General features: G+C 43.1%; 1 protein-coding gene across 4 annotated transcripts in view; it reads right to left on the bottom strand.

Annotated features, from left to right (window-relative positions):
* TMEM117 (transmembrane protein 117) overlaps window positions 1-14,637 on the bottom strand; it is a 238,258-nt gene extending 223,621 nt beyond the window's left edge. The window contains exons 1-3 of one of the 4 annotated variants that reach the window (XM_030013218.2): window positions 14,374-14,637; window positions 13,895-14,160; window positions 231-343 (exon numbers count right to left, since the gene is read on the bottom strand). The gene's annotated coding sequence lies outside the window, so the exon portion shown is untranslated. Of the gene's footprint in view, window positions 1-230; window positions 344-497; window positions 638-3,302; window positions 3,322-13,894; window positions 14,161-14,373 lie in introns of those variants that run through there. The other 3 variants (XM_030013219.2, XM_030013221.2, XM_030013220.2) reach the window with 3 other exon arrangements.
* Between the last annotated feature and the right edge of the window lie 88 nt (window positions 14,638-14,725).

The raw sequence follows: 14,725 nt of genomic DNA, 5'->3' as shown, positions 1-14,725 counted from the left end.
CGCCCCGGGCTGTGGCGGCTGTGCCCCTCCGCTCCGCTCCGGTGCCGGGGGAGGGAGCGCGGCCCCGGCAGTGCGGCAGCCGGCGGTGGCAGGGCTGCGGCAGGGGTCCCGGAGCCGGTGGTTGTCCCTCCCCTCTTCTTCCCCCCCCCCCCCCCCCCCCCCCCGGAGGCTGTCTGCAAAGGATCCGAACCGTGCGAGTTATTTTCCCGCGGGTGTTCTTTTTTACTCACCCTGGAAAATGGTGGCCTGGGAGCCACCGGGGGTTTATCCAGCCGGGGGAGGTGAACGAAACCGGAGCGACACGCAATTCCCAGCGGTCAGATTTCAGCGTTAAGTAGACGAGCTGTAGAAAATGACAAACAGGGGGAATGGGGGAGCGGGAGGCAATCTGGAGGTGTATTACCCCGAAGCGAAAGCACGGGGTTGGCAATAATAGCCGGATCGCTCGGGAGGATTTAGGAAAACCCTCGTGTTCGGGAGGGGAGGGAGGTCTCTACCCATTTTGCTTCCGTGGGAGGGGGCTATCGGGGGGCCACGGCCGGTCTCCGGGGCGAGCACACAGTCGGGATTGTGGCTGTGTCGGGCAAAACGCCCCCGTGCAGCCCGACGGAGCTGTTGACATTGCACTTCAGCCGAATTGTCAACCGAAGCCTTTTTACGTGGGATGTGGTCCCTAGTGCCAGCGTGCTGGTACTGCTGACATCCCAGGAAAACGTTTACAGGATGCTCTTAGCATTGCACTGTGACTGGGTCTCAAGGCAGCGGGTACTAGTTCTGGTCGTCGCTGAGGACGGGTAAAACCAAGCCGAAGGTGCTAGAGACAGCCTCAACGTCTTGTTGTGAAAAGCCAGGTAACTCCATTGGGGCAGGTATCTGAAATACAGCATCCGACTGAAAAGAGGGATGGATACGCGCTTGGCTGCTTCAGGCCAAGGTACGGAGGAATGTGGCGGAGCTCCACGGAGGAATGGGGAAGGGTCTTTAGGGGAGTCAGGCTGTGAAAGACCAGCACAACCACAACAAGCACCAGACGAAGACTTGGGAATCCCTTCTGTACTTATGGCAATATAGTTTTACGTATTTTTGTAAACAAACATAACTGTATTGAAGGTACCTGACATAATCACCGCATTATCTTCCTCAGTAGAACAGCCTATGAGATGCTCAATTTTAGGTAGAAAGATGCAACATTCAATATTTAACACTAACACCGCCCCCCAGCGATCTTTACAGTAAACAGAAAATTAAAATATTCAGAGGCAAAAAATCATCATGTGCCATGAAAGAGTACAGAAACACAGCGTACAGCACTGCCTGTTCATGCAACAGTTCTGTGTGCACTGCCACGCTTGCAGAACTGTCTCCTTCTGTTCAACAAATGAGAATCCACAGAGAAGGAGGCAGCACCCACCACAAAAGAGATCACGCTCTTCGTGCACCTACACACTAAGAAAAAATTTTCTTCAGCTCAGATGGAAACCCATGCTACAACTACAAAGCGTTCCTGAACATTTTTTCAGATAGTAAATCAGTGAGCAAGTTTTTGAAGCCACTAAGTCAATCAAATGAAAATCATCTACTTTTCTATTAAAGTCACCAAAAGCAGAAGTGCACCATGTACCTCTCCCAAATTTCATGTTGCAATTGCTTTCTTAGAGGAAGCTAGTATTTTTTGAAACAATGTAATATTTCACTCCTATATAAAAAAAAGCTGGGCCACTCCTATTCCTTTTTTTTAAATCAAACAATCAAGATTTAGTTGATGAAATACATACCTGAATAGCAACAATTAACAAATAATCTAAGCAGGCAAGACCAATCGGGCCCACTCTCTAAAAACCAGGAACTGCTAGCAACAGAAGAATATAAACTCTCTTATCTACGAAATTGTCAGCAAGTGAACAGGCCAGCAGTAAAACCAGTAAGTTGAACCTAAAAAGCAGGTTGAATCAGGACAATGAGTCATCTTGAAATGCTAGTTTGGATACTTATGAATGAAACTATTTTACCAGCATTCCTACTACAAAATAGCACTTGTGTAAAGGCTATCGAGCCAGAGCTGTGAGTACTGAACTAACCGTATATACATCTTACTGCAGTATCAATTTCTGTAGAGTCATTTTACATTCAAATATGAGGAATCAGCCTTCTGCACATCAGTCTGTAACTGGAAAGTTCTCTTACAAGACTCTGCTACCTCAGACAACTCTGTCTGGTGCAGGAACACGCGCCGAGCTACAGTATGTTCCAAAATAATGATGCTGTACTAAGAGGCAGGTTTCTTTGCTTTTCTATGCCAAAGCAAAAGTGCTAGTTTTGTCAGTGAAAAAGCTGCAGGTCCAAATTAGAAAGACTCGTGTAATCACTCTATTCAAAAACAAAATAAAAAGAAAATGCAATTCATTATAAAATCCTGTGTATCCAGCACTGAAAGGTAATTCTGGAGATGGGAAAAAAAATGCTACAGCTTCCTCTGAGAAAGCTCTCTGATATCCCATGTTATCTATACCAACTACGTGCTTAGCTAGTTGATCCACAAAACTGTGGGTCACTTAACACCCGTGAAATTTCACCAAATCACAACATAGCTGAGGCTGGAAGGGACCTCTGGAGATCCTCTAGTCCAGCCCTCTGCTCAGAGCAGGGTTGTGTCCAGTTGGGTTTTAAGTATATCCAAGGTTGGAGACTCCACAACCCCTCTGGGCTACCTGTTCCAATGTTTGACCACCCTCACAGTAAAAAGGTTTTTTCGTAAGTTCAGTGGAACTTCCCGTATTTTAGTTTGTGCCCGTTGCCTCTCGTCCTTTCACTGGATAGCACTGAGTCGACTCTGGCTTCATCTTTACTCCTCCTATCAGGCTTTTAGACACATCGATAAGATCCTCTCCCTTGAGCCTCCTCTTCTCAAGGTTAAACAGTCCCAGCTCTCTCAGCCTGTCCTCCCACTCCTTTCACCTGTGGTTGCGCAAATGCCTCTTCCCTGGCTTGCTGCTTGGAAAAAGTACTTCATCCCTCAAACCTCAAACCCCCATTACTCAGGGACTGTGCTTCTAATGTATTTTTCTTCTATCCTGCTGTTGCGGGCTGACCCCAGCCAGCAGGTAAGCACCCACACAGCTGCTAGCTCACTCCCCCCCCGCCTCCTCCCCCAGTGGGACAGGGGAGGGAATAGGAAAAAGAGAGAGAAAACTCATGGGTCGAGGCAAAGATGGCTTAATAAGTGAAGAAAAAAAAGTGAGAATCAATAAAATGTAATAAATGAGAATTAAAAAAAAAAAAGTGAAGCTAAGGCAATCACTCACCAAGGCCCACAAGCAGACCGATGCCTGGTCAGTCTCTGATAGCCACCTTTGAAGCCAACCCCCATCCCACCCTTTTCTTCCATGCAGTTTTATTGCTGGGCATGATGTCATATGGCATGGTGTATCCCCTTGGCCAGTTTGGGTCAGCTGTCCTGGCTGTGTCCCCTCCCAATTTCTTGCTATCCCCAGCCTACTCGCTGCGGGGGGAGTGTGGGCAGAGTGGGGAAGAGAGACAGCCTTGATCCTGTGCAAGCACTGCTCAGCAATAGCCAAAACATCGGTGTGTTTTCAAAGCTGTTTTAGCCACAAACCCAAAACACAGCACAATATCGCTGCTATGAAGGAATTTAACCCCAGGCCAGATCCAGTACACCTGCAAAAAATAGCCTTGTAACAAAAGAGTCCCCCCTTTGAAATTTCACAGTCACCGATATGGCAACCCATCTCAGCTACACCACTTAAGATCTATTCATTATCTGCATACCCCAACTCATTTCTTACTGTCTAAAAGAAGAGAAAGCAGCACATTAAAACATGGAACAAATGGGATAAAAAACAAAAGCTGACAACAGTTAGTGTATAACTAAAGAGTTAAATAATTTAAAAACTTAGAAGAAAGAAAAGGCAAAAATATATATCTCCCATGCAAAGTAAGAATGTTAAATTAATCAGAGATAATGACATTGCAAATACTAGTACTGTTTCACTACAAGATGTGAAGAATAGAAATGTCTAGAAGAATGTGGAACAGCAGAAATGTTTCTATTGCATATTTGGAAAACACAAACAGTGTTTTCACATTATGTAACATTGAAATACTTTCCGTTAAATCAATAATATGAAAGGATAGTAAACAGCAGCAACTTAAATTAAACATTTATTTTTAAATGGCAGGTCGAAGAGTTATTAGAAAAATAAATGAAAGATGTGACAGACAGCAATGTTAATCGTTAAATTTGTTTCCTAACAACTTCTGAAATGCTGAGGAAATTTCATAGAACTAGAAGAAAGTTAATGTTGTAACAATATTTAAAGGGTAAATAGGATGACCTACTTAATTACAGGCTTCCCAGGCTGACAGCAAGCATGGGCAAAAATATGGGAAAGGCAGGTTCAAGTCTCAATTACTGAAAGAAGTGAAAGGGAGAAGAACCGGAATAACCAAACGGAAGACAGTGGTGCAGGCTGTGCAGCCATGTAATCCCCAGCCTCCACACGCAACACGCTCTAAGTCAGAGCAGCCACCAGATTTAGTCATGATTTTGGCCTAACTAGTGCCTCTGTTTCTGCGAGAACAACCAGCAATAATACGAGCTGACAGAACGCACTCTTTGAAAAACTGTTCTGATGTCACTTCGGGATATAATGCATTTGTTTGGTTAGGTCAGTACCAAGTTATATATATATACCTGAAATCCTTAAGGGATTTATGTGATCAGATAGCTACTGACATTTCAATGAAAGAATGATGCAAAATCAACATTACATGCAATATACAGGTGAACTAACAGGCTTCCAAGTCATGATAAAGGGCTTTATTTCTGCTTCTATCTAACATTTTTCATCAACGAAACAAGGAAGAGATTGCAAATTATCTAAAATGAGGGAAACTAAAAATAATGGCAAAAGGACACATTTCTGACACTAAGCCTCTGGACTCTTTGACTTGTTAGGTACAACCCAAAACATTTCAAACCAAATGTAAATGTGAATAGGAACAAATTATACCTCCTGTTTCTATAACGCAGAGTTTATTTTATGTCCAAGTTTATTGCAAGGGTGAAAGAAGACTTCAGAAAGATAGAATTCAAGCTGGAAGACAAAAGGTCAGAAAAATAGTAAGTGATAATAGAAGGTCTTTGGGAAAAGAAAATATGCTCTAATGTTGCTGAACTCTAGTAAGAAAAATATAACATCATGTTTTGCTCAGTATGAGCTTTATATTCTTTTATACAAGCAGGCCTCAGATTACTATCTGACAGGAGAATAATTTAAGCTTTATTAGCTTATTCAATACTAAAGACAAATTTGTTTAAAAATAATGAGGGGTAATTTCTTAACCTCATGAAAAAACACAGGACAAAAATAGAGTCTTGTGTTTTCAACCACTGTATCTCATAATGTTCTTCCAAAGTGCAATGAACAACTGTACTTTGTGTAACTACAGTATAACAACACATTGCCTCCGTAAAAAAAAAAAGTCTGACGGCTTTACTTTGTTGTCATACAAATTCCCTGTGTCTTGATCCTATTTCTATTAGAGCAAAAATAGGTCTAGCATGACATAAAAATTTTGCATCTTGACAAAAGTACTGCTTTTAAACTCAAGCACAGTGTGATAACTCAAACAATTAAATGACTTTATTTTCATACCTCCGCATCCCTGAAATTGGAGTACGTTATCTAATACAATAAAAGGAGTCTGAGAGCTGATCATGCACTGTCATATACACCTGACCGGATCAGGGGAACAGAAACAGAGGCAGGGCAGGGAGTACTATGAGGCACTGGCTGCTGCGCTGGGGGTCTCGGTAGAGACTACGGCAAACCGGACACTGCATTAATACAACTGAGGAGCAAATCTGCCCCTGCCGAAGCAGACACACACAGCTGTCTTGTGCAAACCATGGCTGGCTGAGCTGTGGATCAAACCCCAGGAATACAAGTGAGCTATGCTTGCTAACAACTTCGATGTGACTGTCCAAATGGTAGCACTTGGTGAATCAGAACTATAATCTCACTGAAAATAATCAAATGTACCAATATTAAACATGAGAGAGCTAATCATAATCTGAAGATAATTAAGAGAATCATATATACACTGCTATGCTTAGAGAGCCGGGTTTTTGCTGTCAGATTTTTAGTTTTAGACGAGTGATGAGAAGACCAACTTTTGTGACCTTTCTTTAAAGCTTCTTCTCATCGTATATAGGGATATGCAGTATCTATTATGGAAATAGACATTTTTTCAATGGCCAAAGAATAGCCTGTGACAAAAGCCTGTTATTTTTAGCTCACACTAATGCACTGTGAAAAAGCATAGTATGCAAAAAAAAATAAAAATTACAATGATAAATGTAATAATTTATTTACTAGCTGGAAATCCATTGAAAATGGACAGGCACTTTGAATAAGTGCCTGAGAGAACAAGTAAGAATGTACAGTGCGGTCAAAATGTCCTTTGCTTGTTTACTGAATTTCCTTTCATTTATAAGAAGAGCAGTGGGTGCACTGTAGAATCTTTTGGAACTAAAATGAAGTACTGGAGATCTTCAGCTTATGCTGAGACATAGCATACGTCTGGGTTTCTGTGTGCCTGTGAGGGTCTTATTCTGCTGGAAACTAAGTGCAAGAAGCTGAGTACTAACATAGCAGTTTTAAATGCTAGAAGGGAACAATGCAAATACTTCAGGTTTCACTGCAAGTCTTTCTCCTAACCTTCTTCCACATTTCTGTCTATTTAAACAGTAAGCACTGCAGAGCAAGGATCTGTGTCAGAGTTTTATTCTGTCGCATCTCAGAATACTTTCTGCAATTAGTAATAAAATCCCTAATTGGTCTCATGGAGCCCTTTTGGGATAAAACTCCCCATATTTTCTCGCTACTATTTTTTAATAGTGATTTATGGGTAGAAACTGGGTGTCACTTCTGAGTGACTCAGCAGAAAAGTCTGTCTGACTGAACTCCTCTCCAGCAAGTGGGACCCCATGAGCAGAAGGAATCCTTTGGCCCAGGTCCTCCCATTCTTTCACCCCAGCTTCGACACCTCTCAGGTCTTAGCTGTCCTCATGATGCCTACATCAAAAAGTGGAATTATCTAACAACAATTTGAACCTTTTCTTAGTTTCTTTGGAAATTTGGATAAGACTGTAAAACAGCAATGAGAAGCATAGAAGGAGCCATTAGAGGGAACCTGATAGTCGGTGGAAAAGGAATATGGTTGGATGGTCGCGTCCAGAGGGTAGTGGTCAATGGCTCAATGTCCGGATGGAGATCAGTGACAAGTGGTGTCCATGAGGGGTCTGTATTGGGACCAGTACTGTTTAATATCTTCATCAATGACACAGACAGTGGGATCGAGTGCCCCCTCAGCAAGTTCGCAGATGACACCAAGCTGAGTGGTGTGGTTGACATGCCTGAGGGCCAGGATGCCATCCAGAGGGACCTGGACAAGCTTGAGAAGGGGCCCATGTGAACCTCATGAGGTTCAACAAGGCCAAGTGCAAGGTCCTGCACCTGGGTCGGGGCAACCCCTGCTATCAATACAGGCTGGGGGATGAAGGGATTGAGAAGAGCCCTGCTGAGAAGGACTTGGGGGTACTGGTGGATGAAAAATTGGACACAAGCCGACAATGTGCACTCGCAGCCCAGAAAGCCACTGTATCCTGGGCTGCATCAAAAGAAGCGTGGCCAGCAGGTCGAGGGAGGAGATTCTGCCCCTCTGCTCTGCTCTGGTGAGACCCCACCTGCAGTACTGCGTTCAGCTCGGGGGTCCTCAGCACAGGAGAGACGTGGACCTGTTGGAGCAGGTCCAGAGGAGGGCCACAAAAATGGTCAGAGGGCTGGAGCACCTCTCCTGTGAGGACAGGCTGCGAGAATTGGGGTTGTTCAGCCTGGAGAAGGCTCCGGGGAGACCTTACTGCAGCCTTCCAGTACTTAAAGGCAACCTAAAAGAAAGATGGGGACAGACTTTTTAGTAGGGCCTGTTGCGATAGGACGAGGGGTGATGGTTTTAAACTAAAAGAGGGTAGATTTAGACTAGATAGAAGGAAGCAATTTTTTGCGATGAGGGTGGTGAAACACTGGCACAGGTTGCCCAGAGAGGCTGTAGATGCCCCATCCCTGGAAACTTTCAAGGTCAGGCTGGACGGGGCTCTGAGCAACCTGGTCGAGTTGAAGATGTCCCTGCTCATTGCAGGGGGGTTGGACTAGGGGACCTTTAAAGGTTCCTTCCAACCCAAACCATTCTATGGTTCTATGATTCTATTAGATCCAGTAAGTTCACAGCCATACAGGCAATGAAGAAACAGGCAGGAACCTGGGATCTGAGGAAGGATAGGCAATATGTCAAGGAAAAAAATAAGAGAAAAGACTGAAATTTTCAGGCAAAATGTCAAGGAAAATATAAGAGAAAGACTGAAATTTTCAAACACTGATACTCCTAGGCTATAAGGTAAACAGTTTTAGCAAGCCCCAGAGGCTCTGCAACACTCTAATTAAGAGAGGAAGTGACTTAGGACTTTGTGTCTTCAACACAGAGTGCAAACAATGCCTTGGCCACAGTCACATTTGCTTCATCTGGCATTAGTCTGTACTAACCGTACCTCATCAAGAGAGGAACCGCCATCTCTGTAGTAATGGGAAACAAGATAAACAACTGCATATAATCAGCACAGTGCTGGTGTTTCAGCTGATAGTATTTCACAATGACTTAATGCACTCATCTAAGGTAAATATTAAAAGAAAGTGGAAATATGTATGAAAGGAATGTTGCCCAGCATCTCTCTTTTGAGGTCACAAGGAAAATTACAGGATCCATGCTAGTGCTGCACCAGTTTATCATCCTAGATCATCTGCCATTAAAAGCAGTTCACATACTTCCTACTCATAGAATCCTGTCTGTACCAAAGTCAGTGAGAGAATTCTTAATGATTTCAGTAGAGTCATGATATCCTGCATATAATGTTAGGAAAAACAGAAGTGTAATCTCCGATTTTTGTAATATGCATTTTCACCTAATCATTGTATCTGCCTTGTTATTATTTTTTAAATGTTTTTTATAACAGGAATATTTGAGTGAGGAAATCTTTGAGAAAACGACTACTTTCCAGCGTACTCAAAACTACCTACCAGCTCATTAGATCATGCAAACTTCGAATACTGCTCTGTGCTCAGACATGACTACTGGCCAGAAAAGCCACCCACCTGCAGGAGGTAATTACCAGTCTTGGCAGATAAGGTCTACTCTAAATCTAGACAGTATTGTGTTTGGTGGCTCTCTGCCAGGACTCACTGGCATTCTAAAAGGGGTCCTTCTACAGTCACCATGCGCTGGGCTGTCAGTATGATCATCCAAATGGGACTGAAACAGTCCCAAGCACATTTTCTTTCTCATCAAGAAATAGCTAGCAAATCCAATGAAGTGGAAGATAGAGTAGCCCTAATTGACATGAAAATGTGAAAGGAGAGGCTGCTGAAAGACTTTGAATGTACCCAGTCTCTTCAAAAATAAATGGATATTGGAACAATTTTTCTAGATCCAGAGGAAGGTTTTGCAAGAACACAAACAGCAGCTCATGTTTGCCTTGGAGTTTTTTTCAATACAAGACACTGATTTTTAATATAAGTGTTATTTAAGTGGAGCTTCATCTTGGTGGCAAGCAGATTTCATTCCTGTTGAATGAAGATAATAATATGGCTTCAGTTACTGCTTTGTTATCATCTTTGATCTAGGCTACAGCAATGTAATACACCTTGCTATAAATAATTAGTACATCTCTTTAGCCAGTCACCCTATTGGAGCAGATCATGTCCTGCTTCTGTTTTCTGCGCAGTCTTCCCCTAGAATCCAGTCAAATTTAAAATCTTGGTATTTATGGTCAGGCATATGATGGTCTGGGAAGAAGGCACGCATACACTAGCTTAGTCCTGATAGCTTAAAATGGAAATTGTGACTTATAAATCTACTCCAGAGGCCTAAGGGAGCTGTCCAGGTCTTTACAAAGTTTTTCTTGCTTTCTTTGACCTAAGAATCACTTTGAACATCATGTAAGATGATTCCTAAAAATCTCTTGTGTGCTCTACACACAAGGAGACTTCTTGGAACTTGTCATCAATAACTGACAAAGCAAACATAGGTTTTAAATAATTAAAATAATTTTTCCCACTGGAGGGAAAAGGCAAAATTGAGAACCACAGAGATACCAGTTGTACTGCTTAATGCGCTTCAGAAATGCATTCAAATAACACACCATGGAGGCAGAATGGAAAATCTGAAAAGAGTGGCTGAAAGGGTGCCTGGATTACAAATCATTTTGCACAATGATTTTGCAGTGGTATTTACACGTTAGTTAATCACTACTATTGGGGTAAGTATATGAAAGAACAAACAACAGTTGAGAAATTTTATAATTTAAAAATCACTGAGAGCATGCAACAATTTGACCATCATATTGCCCATTATGCTGTGCATAGAGAATGTAGAGATGCCATGTCTAGTGTTTATCTACAGATTTACCAGATCAGGTTAAGAGCTAGAAATGGACAAAGATATCAACAAACCATATTCAGAATCAACTCCTTAATAAGGTCTAGAAGCACTTAACAGAACAGAAAGATGTAAGAAATATGGGAATTCTGACCAATTGCGCTTTGTTCAGTTTATTTCACAGGACATTTGCTTCTTATTATCAAAGCATACCAAAACATGACAAGAATCAGTTGTCTACAACTTTCAGGATAGCAAAACCTTTTGCTGCAAATCTGTTTTCATCTATGGCAGTGGCTAGGAAAACCCCAGCACCTCAGACCTGGCTATCTACGACACTGTAATTCAGTTTAAAATAGTTGTCTATCTAGCACGTTCCTGGCTACCCACAGACAACGCCTACTGTGTCAGCTGTTTAAGCAGCCAGAAAGAAAAGCCCCTCAGATTATGAATATTAAGAGACAGGAGTCAGACAGTTTATTTACTCATTTACAAGAAATGAGCAGAAATACCTCAGAGCATAAAGAAATTAAGAGATATTCATACTGCTATAAAGACTTACTGATGAACATAAAGTGAGAGCTGTCAACAGTGTAATAAAAACTACTTGCTGTAATGGCAAGAGCGCGATGTGTTCTTATAGCAATACTTCTTAATAGTAGACTTACCCATAAGCTCTAGCCATCACAAAGAAATACCTTCTTATTTGACTTGCACATAGTGTGTTGGTTGATTAGAGCTACATATACTGAGACTTACAAACAGGTAACACTGGCACGCTCAGAAATCTAAGTCCATTTTGCTAGGAACACCTTTCACACATATCCTCAAAGTTATAAGGAAATCTGACTCTAGGAGTGGTACGATTTCTAATTTCTTTGTTTAGCTACCTATGGGTGTATGGGAATGGAGATTACTGGAAGCAAACAGAGTTGAAGAAATGAAGTTTTCACATATTTCTGAAGGAAGTAGTTGATATTCATTCTTACTCTATATGGAAGGAAGTTCATCTTGCTGATGGACTAACTCTCTGATACTATAATTATCTTACGAAAATATGGTTATTTTTGAAGAATATGCTGATGGGGGAAAAGAACAATCTAAGATGAAGCTTTGAAGAGTGTCAGGCTAGAGATCCACAGGCAAGGGAGCTCCACAGCAAGAAAATGAAATTGTAATATTGCCCAGTAAAAAGGTTTTCCCTCTTCAGCTGTTGGAAATGTGTTTAGTGTTTGAAGTGTCACCTCAAGATAGGTATGGACTGCAGTGATAAAAACTGTATGTAAAAAAATACGTGCATTTCCATTGTCACATGGACAATTATAGTCAAACCTGGAACAGGCCTTCCTGGCAACATCACAACAGGAGAAAATGTTTGCACACGATTCTGGAACTATGAACACAATTAACTGAGGATTCCACAGAGATTATAACCACAGCATTTAATAAACTAGCATAAGTGAATAGAGCATTGCTAAATCAATGAAGAAGCAAACGTATAGGGAAAGACAATAAAGACGCTGAAAATGAAAACAAGACCCAGAAGTCACATAGAAAATGCTGTACCAAACTCCATTAAAAATATTTCCTTTTGACTAGTCATTTATTATTCAGTTAAAATAGTCTTATTAAATTTGGGAAACTGCAATATGCTGTCTCTACCAAAACAATCACAGCCTTAATTAGATACAAAACCTAACGTATTCTGGAAAAAATTAATTCAAGTACAGGGAAGAAGATATAACTAATAAAAAGAAAAAAGTTACTTAATGCATATGCTAACAGATAAACCTCCCTGTTCTTACCCTGACACTCTTATGATCTGGATAGGAGTTTAATAATCAAAAACATTTTAGTAAGACTCTGAAGCACACTGAAATTCAGAAGTTTAGGCTTCTTCAATAGACATAAAATCGTTACTTGCTTGTGCTTGTTCCTGTGCAATGTCTCTTCTTTGCCAAACATCAAACCCCCTAATAGAGGAAAATATCTGTGATATTGAGATTTAAAAAAAATAGACTTTCAGTTCATCTTTTTGCCAAAAAGGTGCTACAAAATGCCAGTGCGTACCAGTCTTGTTTCACATGAAGCAGATGTTAAGATCCCGCTTCTGCACTTTGGAGCCCTCTGACATACTGGCTGGAACTGATGTGATGTGACCTCAGATAGTCAAGGTGGTCTCAATAGGGTGACAGACATTATAGTCTCATACCACTCTGATAGTTCCAGTCTAAGCATGGGTTTCCATTGAAAGCACAGTTCCACAGTCTTAGCTACACATCCTCGTTACCACATTGTGCCAACAGTAGTGCTCCTGGGGACACATGACTAACTCGATCAAGGAACTGATCTGTCTTTTCAGGACATCCGCCTATCAAGGAAAACTTCCTTTTCCCTCATAAAATTCCAGGCAAATCCATCCTTTACAAACACTACAACCAACACAGCCAACATGGCAGGCTTAGGCTCAAATGATTTAAAGTAATTGTGATAGCACCACATCTTTGTTTGCCACTCTGGCTGGATCTCTAGTACTTCTTTCCTCTCGGAAAAGCTGCTCTTCTTATAACCTCTGTGCTCCTGGAGGCTTATAATAGGGGAATTAGAGCTGACCTCTGGGTACCTGGGAAGCACCTCCTGTCTCTAATTTCTTGGTTTCACATGAAGTCTCTTCCCTGCCTCTTTCAGCCTCCTTGCTAGAAGAAAGATAAACTGCAGCTTCTCTGTTTCCCTGGCTGCAGCAGTCCTCACAGTTAGTCCCAGCTCGCTAGCTGGTGACGCGTCTCCCCAGGGACTTCGTATTTGCCGGACTGGCATTACGCAGCACACCTCACATACCACAGTTACAGTGCTATTTCACGTTTCCCAAATAGGACACTAAATCCCTCACCTCTTTAAACTGGGGATCTGACAAAGTGCAGGCACCCCCATCTATCAACACAGCTGACTTCAGAAATTCCTGAGCTGCAGCACTCTGGAGGCTGGGAAGGTGAGCCAGGGAAGGATTACCACGTGCTTGCCTTACTCTTCTATTCTTGCCTGGTCCACTGAGCTAGATATTTGGTATGCCCTCTTACAGCATTTCTTACGTTCTCAGTTTGAACAGTGACCCATAAACCCCTGCTAACTCCCAGGAATCTGAAGGAATCATCAGCATCAGGACATTACATTAAGTGCCCACAGCTCTGTTACATCTACAATTGCCTGCATGTTTCACCTGCGGAGCCTAATCCAGACCACAGCACAGATTAAAAACACTGAGTACAGGAGGCAGAAGCCATTTCTAGAGAAGAGATAGAAGCCATCTTTATGTTGTTAGGGGACGGTGCTTCTCAACCTGTAGACAGATGTGCCTGCGAAAGACAGCTAGCAAGAGCAAACCTACCTTCAGAGCACGCTTGAAGTCATGACGCAGGACTCTTCTTCACCGGGAACTTTAAAAGTTCAAGGAAACCTCATCAACACAGGTTGAAAAGGTGTAAAAGCCTCTGGCCGTGTGGGCAGGCCGCTCACCGAGAAGCAGGTACACCCTTTCTCTGCCTGGACCTGTGCCTTGCGAATGCAGACAAGCGTATCAACCGCCAGACCCATGCTGAAGGAGAAGAAATCTTCACTATTTCTGTTGATGCAGTGCCACCAAGTAGCAAAAAACTGCAAAATTAACAGAGAAAGACTGCCTTGTCGGGGGCAAGGGCTTGAGCCGAAAGAGCAGTGGTTCTGGGCTCTGCCCCCTGAGTTCTGGGCTCTTTCCCCAGATTTCTGGGCTCTGCCCCCTGAGTTCTGGGCTCTTTCCCCAGATTTCTGGGCTCTTTATGAGTGTTTAATGCAGAATTCACAGCACACACGAGCCGCCTGCTGTCCCACCTTGCGGCTCCTTCCCTGCCGCCCCGAGCAAGGGCGGGAGGTCCCCGCGTCGAGACTCCTGAAGATCAACTCAATTCACCTCAGTGATTTTGATTTTTCAGTACTTCGGCCAACAAGCAACCCTGCGCGGCACTTATCCCTTTCCGCCGGGGAGGATGAGGGCGGGCGCAGGGGACTCTGTACCCCGTCCCCCTTTTAAAGCAGCCAGAGGAGACGTCTGGAGGAGCGGGTACGGGGGAGGCTCGGCCCGGCGGGGGCTCTGCTGTGGGCGGCGGCCGCTGCCCGCCCCCGGGGCCCTGGAGCCGGCCCGGGCCGGCGGGGCCCGGAAGGCGCCGCGTTCCCTCCCGGCCGC

Source organism: Aquila chrysaetos, chromosome 5, assembly GCF_900496995.4.
Source record: "Aquila chrysaetos chrysaetos chromosome 5, bAquChr1.4, whole genome shotgun sequence".
NCBI classification, from domain to species: domain Eukaryota; kingdom Metazoa; phylum Chordata; class Aves; order Accipitriformes; family Accipitridae; genus Aquila; species Aquila chrysaetos.
The sequence above is the reverse complement of the archived record's forward strand: the minus strand, read 5'-3'. Positions and strand labels throughout refer to the sequence as shown.